Source organism: Gavialis gangeticus, unplaced genomic scaffold (assembly GCF_001723915.1).
Source record: "Gavialis gangeticus isolate Ggan-Ray unplaced genomic scaffold, GavGan_comp1, whole genome shotgun sequence".
In the NCBI taxonomy this organism is placed as follows: Eukaryota; Metazoa; Chordata; order Crocodylia; family Gavialidae; genus Gavialis; species Gavialis gangeticus.
In genome coordinates this window covers 99,779,459-99,794,752 of record NW_017729025.1, presented here as the reverse complement: position 1 = coordinate 99,794,752, position 15,294 = coordinate 99,779,459, and the positions used below count along the sequence as shown (strand labels likewise).

General features: G+C 48.2%; 1 long non-coding RNA gene across 1 annotated transcript; it reads left to right on the top strand.

The window, feature by feature from the left end:
• The first annotated feature begins 794 nt into the window (after nucleotides 1–794).
• Nucleotides 795–14,374, top strand: LOC109299482. The gene is made up of 3 exons (XR_002097883.1): nucleotides 795–887; nucleotides 11,285–11,294; nucleotides 14,363–14,374. It is a non-coding gene; the product is annotated as an uncharacterized LOC109299482 (long non-coding RNA).
• The last annotated feature ends 920 nt before the right edge of the window (nucleotides 14,375–15,294 follow it).

The following is a 15,294-nucleotide window of genomic DNA, read 5'->3' as shown; positions in this document are numbered from 1 at the left end:
TGAGCAGGGTCACATGCCTTTGCTTGGCTTCCCTTGTATATGGGCACAGACTGGATAGCTTTCCTCAAAGAAGCTCATCTACCACTTGCCAGGAACTGTGGCCCATGTCAAGAAGATCAAAGCCTCTGCAGTTCCATAAGACTGGAAGAGACTCCCACCCCTTTTCCTTCCAGTCAGAATGATCCGTTCTTCACGTAGGGGGGCAAATGGTGGTTCTTCCCTGGATATAGTCTATGTATGTATGAATAGTTGAAGTCTCCCATTAATATTGCTTGTCCTGTTTTAGCAGTTTCTGTAATCTCCACTCCACGATAGGGTAGACTGGGCTCTTTAACCCTGGTCGGAAGCCAGTCCAGGATGGAAGCCCCAGTAGGCAGACAAATGGGTGTCCTCCAGCAGGTCCTGCATCCAAGCTGCTTCCAAACACACTAGCACCTGCCTTTCCTTTGAATTAAACCACCAAGGCTGAGAGGGGGACACTGGTGTGTGGGCAAGTCAGCGTTTCCATATACACTGCCCAGGCTTTTGTGCCCTGGAGAGGTCACTCCAGCTTTGCTTTATCTTTCAAGTGAGGATTACGTTCAGTGAGCTGACGTCTCACCTGGCGTAATTCTATTGTGTCACAAGTGTAATGTGAAAGACCCCAAGAGGGACCATGATGCCCCGTGGTGGTCACCCTGTTCCTTTTGTGCCTTCAGTCCTTTAGGCAGACAAGGTTCTTTGGGTAAATGTGATATCTTTTATTAAACCAACTCAGATAGTTGGGAAAATTCTTCTTAGCAAGTTTTGTCAGGCTGAGGAAGTATCTGCAGTTGGCATGTGCTCTTCCTGGGTGGAATGAATAGTAGAGGAGCCAGAGGCTGGTCTGTATGCAAGAAAGCCTGTCAGTGAAGACGTAAATTGAGGAGTCCGTGGGTGAGAGACAGGATGGTGGGGAGGGAGGGGAGTGAATGTAGCAAGTAAATAGTGGAGAGGTACCTGGGGAGTCAGATGTCAGGCAGGTTATAATGTGTCATAAATCCAATGTCTATATTTAGTCCATGATTTTTTATCCTGGAGTTTGATGAAGTGGAGTTCATAGGCTCGTCTCTGAGAAGTGTTTTGTAAGTTCCCTTTGAGGATTAGAACTGAGAGATTGGTGAGAGTGGTTTTCTTGTGAGAAATGTGCCCCCACCAGTAATTGGGTATTCTTGTCTTTGATACATTTCTGGTGTGCATTCAGTCTGGTTCATTCAGTCCTTTAGGCAGGCAAGGTTCTTTGAGCAGATGTGATATCTTTTATTAGACCAACTGAGTAGTTGGAAAAAAATTTTTGGCAAGGTTTCGGGCATAATCATCCTTCTTCAGGCATGGGAAGTCTCTGCTGTTTCAGTCCTTTAAGCATTCCTTTAGGCACTATTGGGACCTCCACCCACCCTGATAGCCCCAAACCCAAACCACTGGTTAGAAAACAAACTGAAGATCTGGCTTCTTCCTTAACAAATGCATCCCCATCTTGGGGTGACAGACATATGCTGTCTTTCTAACTCATCCAGTCCCGAGTTGGACAATCCTAGGGTGACCACCTTTTCAGAAGGGAAAGGCAGGATACATGCCCACTTTTTTCTCCACTCCCCCTCCCCCTGGCTGGAGCAGCGGGAGCCACAGCTCTGCACTGCTACCACCCCCAAGGTTGCTGGGTGGGCAGGGAGGACATTGCCATGGCAGTGCGGCCAGTGTGAGGCCTCCGAGGGCAGGGCAGCAAGGCGGGCAGCCCCAACCCTGCAGTGGGCAGCCACATCTGCCCCCACCTGGTGCACAAATCGGGGGGGGGCATGTGACTCCCATATGCTCCTGTCTCCTGGACGAGCCACCCGTGGCTCCATCCTGCTCCCTGCCCCAGCCCCACACACTGCCCTAGCTGGGCAGCACCTAGAGCCCCACTCCTTCCCTCACCACGAGGGGCTTAATCTGCACGCCCCATCCCCTTTAAGCCCCCTCCCCACATAGATTTACCTGCAGGGAGCTGCTCTTTATACTGCCCAGCTCTTTGCCTGCCACATGCATGTGTGCTGGCAGATGGGCACATGCACATGGTGCCCCCTGCATCCTGCTCCTGGCAGCCCCTTACGGGCTGGAATGCTGCCAGCCTGCAAGGGGAAACCTGCTGTTTCCCACAGATCCCTGCACAATGCTGCAAATCCAGGACAAATGCTGTCCCAGAGTCATGCAGCCCAGGACCAGGACTTGAAGTTCCCATTCCAGGACTGTCCTGCCCAATTAGGGATGGGTGGTCAGTCACCCTAGGCAATCCCTGGCCAGCAGTAGAACTGGCTGGTTTATTAGAGCAAATGAAATCCATTTGGGCAACTCATCCCTGGGCATCCTTCTGCCCAGCTCCTCTCCAATACCATACCAGTGTTCCTCTGCACTATCTATCTTTTCCTCCCTCCTCATGGGAGGACTCCATTCCTCTGCAGGGCTTCCTCCCAGGGCTGTGTGCCTATCACCTTCAGACAAATGCTCCCCTGCCCCAGGTGATAGTCTTTCTGATTAAGGACTAATGGGGAGCTCCCTGCTGGCTCTTATCTCACCTCCTCCTTCTGCAGCCCTTACAGTGTGTCTGATCCTGTTTCCTAACTATGGCTCCCTGTTACAGAGAGGTAGGTGCCTACTACTACTGATAGTTAGAATAGATTTTTGGTTGTAGCCGTGTTGGTCTATGGACATAGGCAAGCAGGGTTCTTTGGGAAGATGTGATATCTTTTATTAGACCAACTAAGTAGTTGGAAAAAAGTTCTTAGTAAGCTTTCAGGTGAAGTTGCCCTTCATCAGGCATAGGGAGTCTCTGCTGGGCTGAGACTCCAAGGAATAGCATTTGCAGCCAGTAGAGCAATCTGGTGGGTTTGAAATCTACAGCCCACACTTTGCTGTGATACATGCAGAACTTTGTGTACCAAAGGGCACATCTATAATGTTCTTCCTCTGCATTAGCTTCATGGTAGGTTCCTCAAGACAATCACCTAGGCTCCACAGGAGTATTCAGCATTAACACAGGGAAGGTTCAATCATTTGGGCTATGCAAATGTAGGAATAAACTGAATGTGGTATATGCCCATGGTTCCTGAGCAGCAAGCTGAATCTACAGAAAGAAAGAGTTGTGTCAGTTTAGGGCTCGGGACACTGTGTTTTGTTCTTCCCTAAATCTGCCTTTCTGGTTTGTGAGCAAAGATCTACACCAGCAGCATGTCACACCTTTCTCACCATGCACCTCTCTCCTCATAATGTGGGTGTTACAGCTTCTGCAGAACACGGAGTTAGGCATCATGAATTCACTTAGGAAGAAGGGGATGTATTTGTAGAGTCTCTCTCTTCATCTTAGGTAGGATGAAGTTCAAAACCTCCACAAATTCTCTTTCAAAAACACGAGTGCACAAAGCAAGGGACAAGGTAGTTGCTTTATGCTTCTCCTGAGTAAGTGGCCAGAACGAAAAAGAAACCATCAAGTCTTTAAATAAAGAGCGGAATCAGACTTGTCAGCTGAGGTCTTGAAAGATATATATATCCAGTGTAATACTTTGTAATAATGTTGGGTCCTAGGGTGGGGTTCAAGGAAGGGTTGGGGGTACAGATTACTTTGGTTAATAAGGCAGGAGCAATAAGTAGAACATTTTGTTTAATCAGAAATAGAAATGATGGAGTTGATCAAGATCAGGCTCTGTGTGCATGTATGTACTGCTCACTAGTCCATGCAAGATTACAATAGGTAGGTTTGGCAGTAGAAATGTGCCAACCATATCTAATTCACTGGGCTGAGTGTTTATACCACACCCTTTCTCCACAGTATAGGTAAGCTGGATCCTCCAAGTACAGAACTGATGAGTTGATGCAGAGGAGGGTGGGAGAACAGCAAGGAGCAAGCATACACTGTAAAAACCAATGACACCAGTTCCTAATCCCTGATCTGTCCCTGATTTCTAATTTGATTTCTCTTTAATGGGGTTTCTCAATGGTTTAATGGTGCAACAATCAAAAGCAAGAGAAGAGGGGCTGGATGGATAGTGAAGGGGAAGCTTCTTGTCACTGCCAGCTGAGGCGCGGTGCTGAAACAAGCTTTACCAATCAGTCCTGTTCCCTCTCCAGCCTCAGCCTGAGAGAGTCCTGTGTGTGCCTTGTGTGCGTTTTAATCAAATATGGGTCTGAGCCCTGCTGTGCTTGGACTGACTCTCTTGTGTTGCCATGTGCACCTGTGCAAAGTGATTGCAAAATGCTACTAGCCAAATGTTCCACTCACTAATGTACAGGGGCACAGTGGGCAAGATATCTCACCATAATTCCAGAAGCATGTCAAAGGCTGCCTCTGGTCCTCCTAGCTATAAATGACTAATTTGATCACTTGGGCCAGCTGAATCAATCAGATATGATGTTAGCCACACAACTCCCCTGTGTGCCATTGGCTACAGAAGCCCATGTGCCTTCTCCACTGAGCACTGCTATAAACAGACCAATGTTCTCAATAGACATACTTCTAGATTCAGGACAGCCAGGTATATAAAGTCAATGGATTAATGCAATAGGCAAAGTCAAAAGTGAAAAATAGGAATCTTGACTCTCCATCCCCTGCTCTAACTGGTAGATACACTGCTACCCTAAGCGAGAATATTTACCAAAGAGGAAAATGACGGCTGTTGTAGAAAGCCAGGGCTCTTCTTGCAAATTCAGTTCTCTGACAGTCTTTCAATTCACAATAACATGCCATTACAAATGGAGTTTCAGATATACTCTTGTAGTCTTGGGGCCCCTCAAAGGAGTCACCGAGTGAAAACAGTCTCAATTTTACTGTGTGGCAGGAAGAGAAAAGAGCTCTTTATGGGGTAATCCTGCCAGGAATCTGAGGCCTCTTAAAACCAGGCAGCAGGGAGTCACAGCCAGCGTGCGTTGGGAAAATCCAAGAACAGGCTGAATGGCACTGTTAGGAATGAGCTCAACAAAAGGCAGCTGGCTTCCCAGGCTGAAAGCGCCATGGCTGTTTTTTGCATTAGACAGGGCAAAAAGGGAATGGAAATCCAGAGGAAGTGATTCTGAGTCTCTGCCTCTCAGTCACACGTGCTCTAGCACCTCTGTTTGGGAATGACAGCAAAGGCTGGGGAAGGGTTTAGAGCATCATTGCTTGTTTCCATAGGAAAACAAAGCAGCGGAAAAACTCGCGTTCAGGAACAGAGCGTCCACACAGGAGTTATTACAGGCCTTGTTATAGCCACATTACTGTAGCCTGCAGGTCAAGATCCTAGTGCAGTAAAGCCTTCTAATACACTTTCCTTCCTGCTGTTTTGCCAACAAGAAACCATGTGATTGTAACAAACATGTTGCAGTCTTAGATTCATATCCTCCACGTGCCCTGTTTTAAGCCCCAGCCCGCTTTGAGCATCCACAGTTTCCTCCCTGACCCCCAATTTGCCTTGGCCCTCCCCAGTTCTTCCCTCAACTTCATCCTTGCCTGATCTCCCAAACACCTACCATGGCTCAGTGTGTCTGAGGAACCCCATTCAGTGTATCTGAGGAACAAGGAAACACTGATGGTGACAAAGCTTTATAAAGTTCTGAGTGCCAGGATCTGAGAGAGAAGACAGGCAGCCATCAGATGGGCACATGGGATGTCTTTGCAAACCGCAGAGCAGTTAGGTGATAGGCCAAGGACAAAGGCCTAGATGGCAACTGTGAATTCACAGCCCTGGAAGGAAATAAGACCAAGCTGGTTTTGCAATGCCAGTGCCTTTATTCCCTCCAGGGCTATTCCCCCTCACCTATGCCTTTACCTTCCTGGTATCCTCTCCTAAAGATATGGACAGATTTCTCTTTTGCCTGCTCCATTTCTCTTTTTTCCCAGTTCTGAACTTTTTCCAGGCACTGTCCCTTACTCTTAGAAAGGTCTTTGAGTGGTCACCAGCTCCTCATTGGTCTAACCCCTCTCCCGAAAGCCCTGCAGTTTCCATTCTCCATAGGCCCTCTTCTGTGCCTGTCTCTCCTGCACCTCTGGGGTTTGGCATCTTGCATAGAACTATCTCTGCAGCTTAGTGTTCATTTTATTCACGACTGGTTACAGTTATAAAGTCCAATTCTCTCTCGCTCACTGGCAGCATGTGTTATGCTGGAGTTTTTAGATGAGTTGACTAACTCCTGACTCCTTATTGGCTATTGAATGGATCCCCACTTCAAGATCCAGCCAGAAAAAGGCCTCCTAATTCCCAGACTTCCAGCAACAGAGGTACAACCAGAGCTGTCCCTAGGGTACAGCAAATTGGGGCAACCACCCCGAGTCTAACGCTTTGGGGGCACCCTGCGGAGCTGGGGAGAACGGCCAGAAGCACAGAGACCCTCCCCACCACTTTGCAGGAGTACCACGGCCCCATGCAGTGGTAAGGGGGCCACACACAGGCTGATTTACCCTGAGCCCTGCACCCCCTAGGGTTGGCTCTGGGTATAACCTTAGGTCAGAGGGGCCAGGCCTGGAGAGAGATGGAGGCTGCAGCAACCCAAAGCAACAGCCTCTGTGCTGGCCAGAGGCACAAGCTGTGGCTCACAGGGGACTGCAGTAACCTCAGCGAGTAGAATAAAGGTTGGGAGCCTGCAGGCAGAGGTGGCTGTGAAAGGGGGGCAACAACAACCTTATGTTATACGCCAGCCACTGAACTGCTCCTAGGAGCTGGGATGGCAAGAGCTGGCTTGAGCTCTGGTTGTGATAGTTTATAGTCATGGTGTCTGAGGTGTTTTATTTCTGGGCACTCCAGTGAAGGAGTCTGTTTTGTGTCAGTGTGTGCCACTGTTTCTGGGAATACACAGACTCAGACAAGCCTGCAACACCACAGCAGCATGCTACAGCTGACCGCCACGCGGGCAGAATAGAACTGGAGTCTCAGAGCCGTCCCCCAGCTTTGAGTGCAAACCTTTACAAAATGGCGCGACACTAAATCCACGGCTAGCTTCCATGTACCCCGATGGGACTGAGGGCTCTTCTCAGAAAGGAGACCTTTTCTGGCAGGTGGAGGGGGAATCCCAATAGTGTCCTGCATTAGGGCTATTTTTAACTCTGTTGGGGATTGTCTAAATCAGCACAAGTGCCAATTATTGACCCTCTTAAATAGGCTCCTCCTGTTTTCCCTGCTGGTATAATGACTCTGGGGCAATAATGTCCCCTCTGGAGTCATCCTCAGTGGCCTTTGTCCAGGCCCTCCTGACACCTTGGTCATTTTGCCTTTGACATTCCCATTCCTGCTTTCTTAGGGTTGTTGGGGATGACCACTCCTCTAACCAAGCGGAAACAAAAGAAAACAGAGCAAGGCCCACACTTTCTTGCCCCATTTGAAGAAGCAGGAGGGTCTAGGTGCTTATCCCATCACAGTAGCTCTGAGATGTGACAGAGAAGAGGGGCTGTGAGGGATCAAGCCAGAAGAAAGGCCACTGGAAACAGAGCAATCAGTATCCTTGGGGAACCAAAAAATAATGTACCTAGCCTGTTCCCTGCCCGAGCGCTTCTTCCAGGGCCTTCCCTTCCCCTACAAAAATTGTTTCCTCAGACCATTAAAGACGAATGGAGCCTGAGATTGAATTGCAGGGTGAAGTGGTGGTAGGAGAGGGGGTACCAGGAGTTTTTTGCTTCCCTCTAGAGAGTCTGTTGTAAGACTCCTGCTTAACCTTTTTTATCCCCTGCACTGAATAAATCGAGACGGGAAAGCATAAAGCAAACCAGAGCATCAAATGGCTGTGTGATTCATGATGGAGGGAGAGCTCTCAGGGGTGCCTGCTTTCTGGATTACAGTAGAGGGGCAGAGGCTTAGGTACCTGGATAAAATCAATCTGGAGGATCTGTGTGAATGACTGCCTTGAACGTGCTGGGTAGGGGAAGCATATGGGGTGGGAGGAAGAGTGAGAGATAGGGGATGGAAAAAGAGTAGAATAGGTGCAGAGGTTTCACTCCTCCCGGTCTCCTGGTGCTGGGCACAGCAGGTCAATTCTGGGCATGCATTAGACCAATTCAGATCCAAAGGAGTCTTCCTCCTGGCCCTGCCACTGGCCCAGCTACAGACAGGGTTATAAACTAGCCTTTTCATAAGAGACCTCAGTGATCACAGCTGCCAACACCCCAGCACCAGGCAGACGGGTTCCTCACTGTCTGCCCAGAGCATGTGGAGTGTGAGCCGTACAGCCTGGCCCTCTACCTAACCGCAAGGAGCAGGCTGCAGAGCCTGGTGTCAATGCTGCCCTGTGTCGAACCCTCCTCACTCACTCTCTCCAGCAAACAATGAGCTTATTCAGGGAGCCCTGGAGCCAACACAATGACACTCTTGGTCTGTCTGCCCAGCCTGTCAGAGGCCATGTGTGTGAGAACAGGCAGCCTGAAGTAAACAGGCCCTAGGAGTGGCAGAGGCCAGTGCAAAACAGAGGACGGGTGGGATCGATATAATCAGGAATACAAGTGAATTCTCTGATGGGGTCACAACCCAGGGGAAACATCATACCCTGACCACACTGCTCCCATGGGATGAAAGCTGGCCAGGCTTCCCTGCAGCAAAGGTCTCATCCAGCAAGGAGATGAGCAGTCCCAACTTCCTGAGTGCAATAGGAGATGAGGAGCACTCAGCGCTTGCAGGATCTGCCCATAAGTAAAGATGGGAGCAAAAAGGCCAAACAGGTTGTAGCAGATATGTGCTGCCGGTGAGGAGGCATGTGTGGGGGAGGAGGGCTAGCAGGGGCCCTGTGAGCCTGGCATTAGGGGCTTTAGTAAAGCTACATATGTGGAGCCCAGTACTGGACTGTCTGCAGGTGCTGGAGGTTCAGTTTTGAGGTGCATCAGCTGACTGCTTTGGAGGCATTCATGTAGTACCCAGCTGCTCTGTGTCAATGCTCTCAGTACCTTATTTTTCTGAGACTTTAACCCCTGAATTACCTCCAAGATATGGAACAATTTAAGAAACACCTTTTAAACATGTAGTCAGCAAAGTCCCAACCCTCTTTCTGGTCACTTCCTACTCCCATCCTCCGGTGTCCTCCTGTCTCTCTGGTCTAGGTCTCCTAGCCTGCAATACTGATTCTTTCTGGCCGGGAGGCAGCTGTCTCTCCCTGTGTCATTTCTTTACTTAGCTGGCATCTCCAGGAACTGGATTTGTTCAGGGCATGGCAGATGAGCTCCTCTTGTGTATGCCAAGTCAGTGTTGAGGCAGGTCTGACCAGTTTCTCAGAGGAGGGAGAACAAATGGCTATGGGTCCTCCCAAGGCCACGCAGAGTCCCCAGCAGAGGAGTCCAGAGTTTGGACTCCCAAGCTCCATGCACACATTTTCTTGGCTCATCTCACAGCTGGGACCACTTGTCAATATTCCCCAACCCTAGTAATTGGCCATTTCCCACAGGTTTGCATTGATTTATTCTTCTAGCAATGTACAAGGGCATGCATTGGCCAAAGCTCAGCAGAGATAAAAGGCACAACCCCTACCTGAAAAGCCTATAGGCAGGATCAGACATGACACAGCATTGGGGGAAACAAAGGGCAGTGACAGAGAAAGGACAGGGATTACCTGGGGTATTGGCCATAGCTAAGTCTCGGTGTTCTTGATGAGGTATGTTAATGCTCCTGCCAGTACTTGGAAAACCTCGAGGGTCCTGACTGGGACGTCTTGCTCTTCAACTCAGAGTCATACCAGTCACCACATTTGAGGTCAGCAAGGAATTTTTCCATTAGGTCAGATTGGCACAGACTTGTGAGGGGGGTTTACCCCTTCCTGTCTAGCATGAGGCGTAGTACTTTTCCTAGGATATGAGTGTACATTCCCTGCCTACTTCCCTGTCTGTTGCTACAATAGCAGGACACTGGTAGTGCCCTCATCTCCCCTACTTTTAGCCATGCTATGTTATAGGATGTTCTTGCTGTTTCAAGTGCTCTATCTTATAGTTGTGTAGGAGGGTTTGAAGTCATGATTTGAGGGTAATCCTTGTGCTAATGATCGCCTGAGATCACAGGGGACTGGATTCAATGGCCCAGGAGGCCACTTCTGACTGGAAGTGTTTATGTCCATGTTCCTATGGTAAATGATGCCCTAATTCAGTGATTTGCAATGGAGCAGGATGCTGTGTACACATGTGATATGAACCAGTAGGAGATTCCTTGAAGGCATCATGGTAGAGAAGGGGTTATTGGGAGGTATATGGAAGCAGAAGACTTACAGACCAGCTAAGGGAGTGTCCAAGAGATGTAGGAGCAGGGAAGATTGAGGGAGAAGTAGATCAGTGGAAAGTTGCAGCTGGGCTCACTGGCAGAGCACAAGGGACAGGGACTGCCTGATGACAATTGCAGGGAAAGAGGCTTTGATCCTGAGAAGTGTGAGTTTGATGCAGTGAAAGAGGGAGACAAAGTGGGAAGGGATTCAGAGAGGAAAGCAGCTGAGAACAATAGGGAAAGAGCAGGGTCTTGGTAGCAACATTTTGCATGGATCTGTGGTAGGGGAGGTGGATATGGCACAGGTGAGCAGTAAGAAGGCTCCAGCTCCTCAGTCAAGGGTTTCCCTTGCACCTGACTTTTGCAGTACAACACAGTGGGGAGTTTTCAGCCTGTGAGCAGCTTTTGGCTGACTTGTATCTCCCAGCATTGTCTCATTCCCTGCCCTGACTCCTGATCTGTGACTCTGAACTGACCTTGTCTCTTCATTTCCTGACCCCACCTCCTGACCATGGTGTGTCTGTCAGCTCTGTGACTCTGGCTCTGGACCTCAGCTTGTTTCTGGGTTTCCAGACTTCGGCTGTAGACCTTGGCTTTATGTTCAGACTACAGACCTTCGGCACCTGGTCTTGATCCAGTACTTCAGCCCTGCCTCTTGCTTCAGTCCCCAAGCTTGGCACCCTTGCTACTAATCTGACATCTGCCTGGCTTATGGCTACTCATGTACTGTACATGGCTCCAGCCACTAGGCTGAGCTACTCTAGCAGAGCAGGAGCAAAGTGCATCCTGGGAAGGTACCAGCTGCTGAGAGGACCACAGCAGAGGGCAGAAAGTGTGGGCCTGCCTACACGTAGCTTCCACAAGCTGCTCAGGAGTGGCAAGAGAACTAGTCAGAGAGCTGGTGTCACCGCCTTGCCCCAGGGAACCTCTGGATGGAGATCCAAGGTTTTGCTGGAAGAACCCAAGTTCTGGAACAAAACCCTGTTGCAAGGGCCAGGCTTCAGAGTGATAATGGAGAAGGATGAGTCAGGATTTGGATGTGTGGAGCAATGGAGGCAGGTGGAGGAGTCAAATCAGAGCCCAAAGGAACAAGGAAGATAGTTGGCAGTGACATGGCATGGGGAAGAAAGAGCAGAAGTTCTACTTCTGTCCATGTTCAGTTTGAGCCAATGATGAGTGGAGAGGGGAAGTTGAAGCAAAAGGCCAAGATGCAGAATTGGAGTCAGTGCAGAGAGATTTCTGTGCGAGTCTTCCATGTGGCCTTCATAGCTGGAGCCTGAGATAGGCTTACTTTGAGAGGATGAGGAGAGGGAAAAGGGAAGAACCAAGGACAGAGCCTTGTAGGAGTGTGCTACTGCTCTGTGGCACAGAGCATCAGGGAATTAATCCTGTGATTAATTCTCTTGTTCTGGGGAGGAAAAAGCAAGCACAGAGAGGGAAAGGACTTCCCCAGACTCCATGGTGCATCTGTGGCAGATAGGAAGACAAACCAGTCCTGATCCCTAACCCTGTGCTTTAAGCAGCATTCCCTTTGCTCTGCTCTTGGTTACCATATGGTTATTTAATCCTAGAGAAAACTCCATGCAGCACTGAACCTTCCAGTGTAAAACTGAGCCAGTTGCTTGATTATGTTTTCAATAAGCATGTCTATTTTTGAAGTAAATAAGACCAGTACTGACCCCTGAGCTAGGCATTTTTTGGAGGTCAGCGCTGAAATCAAGGGGCCCAGTCCCTCCAGGCAGCCTATCACTAACTGCCCAGAAAGGCTGTCACACTCAGATACTCTATTTATTTGTATGGAATACATCAACTGAATGACAGAACATCCTATAAACAATAGCACTGAAGGATAACGCTAGAGTGGCAGTTTTAGATTTGATATCCATTGCAAGGCATTGTCAGGAGCCTGGTGCAGGTCTTCAATGTAACCATTAAAGTGATAAATAGGACATTTCTCCATGACATGTGCTATAGTTGAATTTCACCACACCTACACTTGGGGTTTTTAATAAAATTCCATTTATGTAGTAGGTAGTTACATCTACCATGTCCAGTATGAACCATGTTCAACGTTGTCCAGCTCCGCCTTCATAAAGCAAAGCCAGGAGGTTTTGATGTGTGGTCTGTAATAAGAAATTTGTTAATGATGTTAATTGTGTTCCATTGCTAGGTCCATTTTTCCGTGATATCACAGTTACCATCACTCAAGCTCTTTTCCCAGAGTCCAAAATGGCCTTGACTTACACCTTGGTGTAGACTATCAGGTACAAAATGTTTATTACAGTACTGTTTAACATCTTGTTCAACCACAAGCTCAGAGTTTGCCTTGATGGTAAAATAAGCAGACCCAGATTCATCAACAATCATTTACCACAGGGCTTTGTTCTGGCACCCATCCTTTTCAACTGGTACACACATGATATTCCCCATGCAAAATCAAGAAAATGTATTTACTCTGACAATATTATCATCCTAGCAGAGGCCTCCAGTTCTAGTTTTATTAAAACTACACTCAGTAATGATTTAGCAAAATTAGAAGATTATTTTAATGGATGGTATTTGAAGCCCAACCCTGATGAAACATTTTATACCTTTTCTCATCTCACTAATGCCCAGGTGAGCGCCCAACTAAGAAACAACTTTTGTGGAAAACCAGTCAACACTGAACCCAATCCCAAAATATTTAGGAGTCCACCTTGACCACAGTCTCACCTACAGGCATCATCTACAATTAACTAAGAACAAACTTGTGATACACAGTAACATTATCTCGAAACTGGCTAGTATGAGCTGGGGAAACAATGCTGAAAATTTCGTACATCGGTGCTAGCCCTCGTTTTTTCAGCAGCTGAGTATTGTGCACCAGTTCGGGGTAGGAGCGCCCATAGCTGCCTGACTGACTTTCAACTGAATGAAACAATGAGACTCATAGCAGGTACTTGCAGATCCACTCCTGTTCCTTGGCTGTCTCTTTCATCTCATATCCTTCCTCCTGATCTCCGAAGTAAATAGGCTACTTTAAGAGTCTACACAAAACTGTTTACATTCAATTCACTCAGTTACTAGCGAATCCACATGCAACACATTCGCTCCACTCCCATAACCAATAGGGGCTGGCTACGTGGGGATACAGTAGCAGGGGATCCCAATGAAGAAAAACAGTAGGAGACTGACAAGGCAAGAAGCTAAAAGTCCTGGTAGCTGCTAACTTCTGGCTCTGTGAGTACCAGCATAAGGTGAGGCAATGTAGAAGAGGAAAATTTTGATGCTGGGGTATGCAGTAAGTCTCTGTGAAGATCCGTGATGCTTACAAGATGCTTGAGACTGCACACGCTTTCACTCACATACCCCATGCCATGGTTTCATGGGAAATGCATAAACCCTTATCCAATCCATTGGCTTTCCTTTGCCATCTTGAGTAGCTGACAATTCCTTGTTTGCCCATGTTCACACAAGTTTTGGTGAGAAGATTGCTTCTTTCTAGTTCCTTCGTTGTGCCCCTTATTTGATGTCTCTCCTTACTTGACTTTTACAAATGCTGCTGTTTGCTACAATACATCCGTCATCTGTCTCATCACTTATTTTCCCTTGAAGATGCTCACCACACTAATAGTCAAAACGCTCTTACGTGAAGCAACTATTTTGCAGCTTGAATGGATGGGTTTTGTGCTTGGAAATGCCTGCCAGGGAAAAACAAGAGTGGAACTGAACAGGAAACAGCAATTTGAGATGAATAATGAAGCACCAAAGTTGCAGGCCTTGTCAGTCCTCCCTATTCATATGGTCCTATCGCTTCCAGCCCCAAAGTCACTTGATCCCTGGGTCACCCTCTCTCCACAGCCAGATGTTTTGCAGTGCTCCTGCCAATTTCATGCTGCCCCTGCAAAAGGATCTGACAGCCAAAGGGCTCCAATTAGTGGTAGAGTGAAGATTTGACAGGAGCACAAGGGTTTGACAAAGCTGGGAGGTATCTCCTTGACTGGGACAACATGCAAGGCACTGATGATCAGGAGCAAGGGGCATCAGCAAAGCTTTGTGATAGGCCCAAGACTGCAGCAGCAAGAAGTGCCAGAGGTCAGGGTTTATATACAGAGCCCAGGAGTGAAATAGCAGGCTGTGCTGCTAGTCAGGCCTAAGGTACATTAGTACCTTAGCAGAGGTGTTTCCATTTCAAGACTGGAGTAGCAGGGAGATGATGATAGAATCATGCATCACTGCCCAGGGTCATCCTCAGTTTTAAGCAGTTGCTCACTTTCATGAGAGCTAAATTGACCCTAAAATTAAGGGATCCCTAGAGTGATTGATGACTACGGCAAGTGGGTGATGACGATTAGCGGTAGAGGAATCTATTCAGGTGGGTGGATGAAGAACTACTGACTGGAAGACTGAAAGAAACAGAAAGATAGGGAAACCACAGCAAAAGCCCCCTTTAATATAAAGCTGTTTTGCTCGTCTGGAGAGCTGAGGGGGCAGAGACAGAATGTCAATGTCATGGCAAAAATTATCTCCGGGAAATTATAAAATCTGGGACATGTGTTGTGTCTGTGATATGATGGGGGTCCCAGCAGCCCAGGGGATGATGTACTTTCCCTTTCTGCTCCCTTACGTTTCCAGGAGACATAAGCCGAGCATGCATTCATTGGCCTGCCCTCTAGTGAGCTCAGAATTACAAGCAGTAACACCCAGCTCAGCCTTACCAGGGCTTCCCCTGGATATTACCGCTCTCAGTCACCCCAGGTTGTTGGCTGTGCTGTCAGGGATGAATCTTGGCTCATCTGAGACCGGTGCCTCCCATCTCTTGGAGGGCACCAGGATCACTAGAATAGGGAGCTATTTTTATCTGTCTGACTTGGCTGTCCACATTTTGGCCACCTTCTGAGAGATTGGGGTGGCGTGGGGTGTGTGTGTGCAGAACTCACTTCCAGCAGCTTCTCTTGCACCTTATTTTGGTTCCCCATTCTGCCTAATGCCCACAGATAGCTGGGTAGTCATCACAGGACAAAGCGATCTGGCATGGAGAAAGTCTGTGGGCCCCACTCCAGCCATGGGACAATACGAAATGAAGATGGAGGAGATCTCCTGTAGTGATAACTTAGAAAGAAGAACC